This window comes from Phoxinus phoxinus, assembly GCF_949152265.1.
Source record: "Phoxinus phoxinus genome assembly, chromosome: 9".
NCBI classification, from domain to species: Eukaryota; Metazoa; Chordata; class Actinopteri; order Cypriniformes; family Leuciscidae; genus Phoxinus; species Phoxinus phoxinus.
The window spans coordinates 22,242,812-22,248,811 of NC_136884.1; positions in this window are offsets into that span (position 1 = coordinate 22,242,812).

Here is a 6,000-nt window from a genome sequence, read left to right on the forward strand (position 1 = left end):
TGTCCATCTTTCTTGAAACTGTCTGTGTTCATCATCCACTTTCCTTTTCGGTTTGGAAAAAGACATATTTTCAATGTCTTTAGCAGCCAAACAAATAAACTCCGCTCTCTTCAGCTCTCTTATCAAATATGCCGGGTTTGCGCGTTTTTTATTATTTGTTTTATTTTATAGAATCGTGTTCTTGTTTCAAATTAATATGAAGTGGTATTTTAAATTGGCATGAACCAAAAAAAAAAAAAAAAAATTGTTTTGCGGGCCGGATTATGTTATATTTTTTACATCAGTTGCGGGCCGGAGGGAGGGGGAGGGAGGGGGAGGGCCCGCGGGCCGGCAGTTTGAGACCCCTGCTCTACTGGGTGGTTGCCCTGCATGCTTAATAAACAAACTACAGCTAGTTCAAAACGCAGCAGCTCGAGTTCTTACCAGAACCAGGAAGTATGACCATATTAGCCCCGTTCTGTCAACACTGCATTGGCTGCCTATTACAGTTTTTTTCAATCGCTAACAAGCGCTTACCCATACTTCAGATATTTTTTCTAAACTCTTAACACAGACTCACACCTACAAAACACAATTGGCCAAATGGTTAATTTTCTTCTCAAAAACACATTTTGTTAAATATATACTAACTCTTCATTTCAAAATAGAACACATCTTTCTCTGCACACACTAACTTTACCAAAACACTGGAAATCTGACTCAAAATGAAATTATTCTGTCAAAGAATAACACTTGATTTCTTTTCACAAGGTACATGCAGTCAATCAAAGTACACCAGGTTTCAGAATACTGGCTATTCTTGACATTACAAAAATTGCATAGACTTTTATGTTTCAGTTTTACAGGTATTTGCATGCAAACCATGCAATCCACCGTTTTTACACTAAATGTCTTGGTTGGGAACTGTATGTCCACATGTACAGTAATGTTCTCATTCAAAAGCATTCCAGTAAAAAGCAAATCAGTTTTTTTCCTTTTACTCTTTACTACAGGAGGTACAGTAGAAACACGGTATGATAGAACAGAAAAAGTTTTACAGTATTGCTTACAGTGAACAAAATATCCATGAAACACATAAGAGCATTCTGAACAAACAAAAAAAACAACAGCAAAAAGCACAAAATTACTGTATCTAATCTCTGCGATCTTCAGGGTTAGGCCACATGTTTTCATCAACATCACATCTGATATTATCCAAGGCGATGCACCTGGGATAAAACCACTTGGTATGTTGGATCCACCCTTGGCAATCATGAACTGTGATGTCCCTGCACCAGCATCCATGGCTTCAAGGAGGGACATCTGGTCATGTGGTTGATGGTCATAAACCGTCCACCTCCATGCAGAAAATAACTCCTCTCTGGGGTTGAGGAAAGGTGAATAGGGTGGAAGGAAGAGACTTACCAGTCTTGGGTGGACTTCAAACCATGTTGTTATTGCTTGCGAATGATGGAAAGCCACATTGTCCCAGGTAATTACAAAGGTCCTTATGTTTTCACCCTCCTCATCCTGCTCTGGACCCAGGCGCTGGTGGAGATCATTGAGAAAGGCAAGGATGCGCTCGGTATTATAGGGTCCACTGGCTCACTGCACCTCTCACTACATCTCTCACTGCATCTCTCACTGGGCCTGCTCTTCTCACTGGGCCCCTTGCTCTTACTCTTCCTCTTCCAGACATTACAGTGTTTGTCTTTTTCTCTTTCTGTTTCCAAAAACATCACTCCTCACAGTCCTTCTTTTACTGTATAAGTGTCAATGTAATAGAAAAAAATAACCCCTGCCACTCTAAGCCAGTCTAAGGCAGACTGGAATCAGCTGTGGTTGGCCCAATTTACCCAACATAAATCAGCTCTGTGTCAATTATTCAATTGTTTGTTTGTTATCAGCTGAGATATATTGTTTTTGAACTGATCATTGCAGAAGCAGAGGTTTTTATACTGTATCTAAGGTTTGGAATATTGTTTTTGCTATTGTGGGATGTTGTGTGTTAACATTCGTAAATACTACAAAAACAATCCATAGTTTTGTTGGGAGGTATAGCTTGTCTGTTAAGAAAATGTAAGCATTATGGAAATGTGTTCACTGACTGCATATTGTTTGAAAACGACATGAAATGTGTGAATGGTATGGCCACAAAAGACCGATGCTGTGCTAATTGTGTTTAGAGTTTTGAAAATGTGACAACTGGCTGGACAAACGCTTGTTAGCGACTGAAAAAAACTGTAAACATCGTATAAATTTTAAAATATTGCTGATCACTTACAAAGCACTAAATGGTTTAGCTCCCCAGTACTTGAGCGAGCTCTTAACGCATTATAGTCCTTCACGTCTACTGCGATCTCAAAATTCCGGCCAGTTAATAATACCTAGAACAGCCTTTCTCAAACTTTTTTCAGTCAGGGCACCTTTCAAAAGTGCATAAAATCTCAAGGCACCCCAGTGTAAAATATAATTTAAAACACTGCATAACCCAAATATAAATGCAAAAGTCCTGTTTATTTAGACAGGACAGTAATGAACAGAGCATAATACGAACTGTAAATAACAATAACAATAATAACAACAACTTTATAGCAACTTTATAGCACCTTTAAAAACACAGGTTTGCAAAGTAATTCACAAAATAATTAATCAGAGACACAAATGCCATAAAACCGTAAGAGGTGGACCGCCCAATACAAGATAAAATAAAAAGGGGCAGACATGACAAAAATAAATAAAATCAGATACAATACGATAAAAAAAAGATGCATGTTAAAAAAAATGCACCAGAGATAAGCAGGAATGTTTTTCCATATAGTACTTGTTTTCATCCGTGCCATATGCGCATGCACACACACCCACATACACATACACCCAAACACACAAACAATAATCCGCAACGAGAGAGGGAGAAAGATCTACATGCGCGCATGCACAAGCCGGGGGTATTATCCCTATTATCAGGGATATTAATAGTATTAATTATTAATTAATTATTATTATTATAGGTATATCTGACTATACCTGCTACATCCTAAAAAAGAAAATAGGGGAATGATATTACATGCGCTTCATGAGGCGGTCTCTTGCTCTCTCTCCCTCTCTGCCGTGCACGCGCTACGCGGTTTGGAGCACAGTCTATGTCTCGCGGGCGCGCTCGCTCTAGATTCCGGGATATTTTAACTAATTCGCGGGCATCAGTGAGCCGCTATCAATATGCGGGAGACTCCCGGGAGACTTGGGATGTCTGCATTTGGTGGGAGCGGCGGCGCTGTCCTATAATGTTAGTTGTCACCCTGACATAACAGTGCGTAGAATTTGCCTATAATGTAAATGATTTTATTCGAGCTTTCTATCTATTTGCTAAAAAATAAAGTGAAATAGGCATTCATTAGTAGTAGGCTAAATAGCAGCATGTTGAAATGATGTGCCAAAATGCGTTTTCTATTAGGCTACAATGAAAATATTGTACAGTAGCATCAGATAAGGTCAGGTTTGCCGAAGTGCGTTTAATTTAGGCTATTTGTTTATTTTTGTCCCTGTGCGCCGATCGGAGACGGAGTTCACTACTGATATTGTTAGGTAAGAGCTTTCTAGTCTCCTTCCATCGCCCAATCAGCGGATGGCGGGCGGTGCGGTTTTGAAAAATTTTCAAAAACGCTTTTGCGGATGGATGGCGGACAGATGAGTTTTGTGATGCAAAACTTTGCGGATGAAATAATAGCCCATTCGCGTATCTCTACGGCGCGGCTCCCTAGGGGGCTAGAGCGACCCCAGTGGGGACGTCATGACAGTTACTGATGCGAGACGGATTTTTATGGTTAATTTTATATATATATATTTATCTAAAATGAATTTGTTTTATTAATCCGTTTATATGTTTAAAAAGAAGAAGAATGTATTTATGTAAATTAAAATATATTTATATATGAAAGCCTACGTAATTTTTTGGCGGCACCCCTGACACAGTCAGGGGGCACCCCAGTGTGGCGCGGCACCCACTTTGAGAAAGGCTGACCTAGAATATCAAAATCGACGGCTGGCGGTAGATTCAATTCAATTCAATTCAAGTTTATTTGTATAGCGCTTTTCACAATACATATTGTTTCAAAGCAGCTTTACAGAAAATGCATTTCAAAAATATACATACAAAAATACAGTTAGTTAATCATAAAATTTAGGGCATAACATATCGCCGGCGTTGGGTCGTCTCTTCACAGGCGTCGAGTCGTCTCATCACAGGCGTTGGGGCATCTGAAGTCTCCATGAGAGGCTGGATACATAACTGGAGCTGACGAACTCTATTTGAGTTATCTCGGGACAGGCGTCCCGAGATAACAACAAAAAAGGCAGATGGGAAATAATTAGCGTAGCTGCTGTTCATAATATGAATGCATTTGATCTGATTTAACTGTAGTATAAAAGGTATGAGATGCATCATGTGAATGCTTGGCTAAAGAGATGCGTCTTTAATCTAGTTTTAAACTGGGAGAGCGAGTCTGAACCTCGGACAATATCAGGAAGGCTATTCCAGAGTTTAGGAGCTAGATGTGAAAACGCCTTCCCTCCTTTAGTGGACTTAGTTATCCTAGGTACTGTAAAGTCCCGTCTGAATTCGAACCAATGAGGGCAGTCGAATAGCGGGGAAGGTCTTTGCGCGTTACTGTCTTCCTTTTACGCAACAAAACAAGATTAAATGGAACACAATTCTCATATGTATTTACTCGTTATTTCATCTGACTCCATAAAATGAAAGGGTTTTAATGATGTCTGGGCACCATTAAAACATGAATGAATGTTTGATTACTCTTAGACTCTTGTTTATATTTTACCCGTTTAGATTAGGAAACTATATCGCTTTGAGTTCCTTAACCAGGTCTCCGACACAAGCGATCAGTCCTGAAGATCGGGAACAGAGGCAATGGCTAAATATCTAGGATTTTGCCGTAATCCCTACACGCAACAATCAAAGATATATTCAATAGCCCTCATGGGTGTCCTTCAGGAACTTAATTCAACTGTTTTACTTTAGTAGGTTTTGGCCACCATTAAAGACGCCAGTAGATTAACTTTACTTCTCTTTAATGACTTTGTATTGGCCAAGCCCGTGATGGTTCACGTGCACTTACTTACGGTAACATTAAATTAGAACAGAAGTCGTCGGAAGCGTCCAAGCTAGATTAATCAACCAACACCGTGCTGGTTCTAGACGGACATACTCATCCTCTCACCCAAGCAGCCTGCAAACTTTCCTGATATCAGTTATTAGCCGTCGCTAAACTCTGAAGCAGCCTTGTGGTAACATACGAATCCGTTAATCTTATTTGGGAAAAAACAAGTCTCAGAGTCGTTCAGAATAAAATCAAACGTTTACGATTTATTGACCAGGTAATGAAATAATAGTTCAAAGTCCAATTCAAAAGGATAAAATCATCAGCTTAAGCATATAATAACAATATTTCAGAAATCACGGAATTTGTAGAGATTATTACCTGTCAACAAAATTACACACATCGCTCGTGTGGGCAGTCAACCTACAGACTCCCAGAACCTTCTGCTCCTTTTCCTTATAAACCCAGAAATCCACCAAATGGTGGTGTTTGTCATTATAATTAGATTTCAGACCCCTATTGAGGGGTTCGCCAATGTGAGATCAAAATTAGCAACCAAATGGCTTCTTGGTACTTGTGGCAGAGAATACTTATTTACATACAGGAGGTAGTTTGAATGGAAGATCAGGGGGATGCACACCTTCAGAGGATACATCACATTTTTCATATCTTAGAACTTCTTTTAGCTTTTCATTATGATTGGGAGAGTGAGACCATTTTACCAGGAGCACTGAGACACTTTAAATGAGACCAAACACATATAGTTACATTTTTCATACATACACAACATTGCATAAGTTTTCAGTGTATTTCAGGTGAGGAGGAGGGGGTTGAAGGGAGAGATGGTGTGTGTGGGTGTGTGTGTGGTGTGAGCTGTGTCCTGTTGCATATGCATGATTCAGTTCAA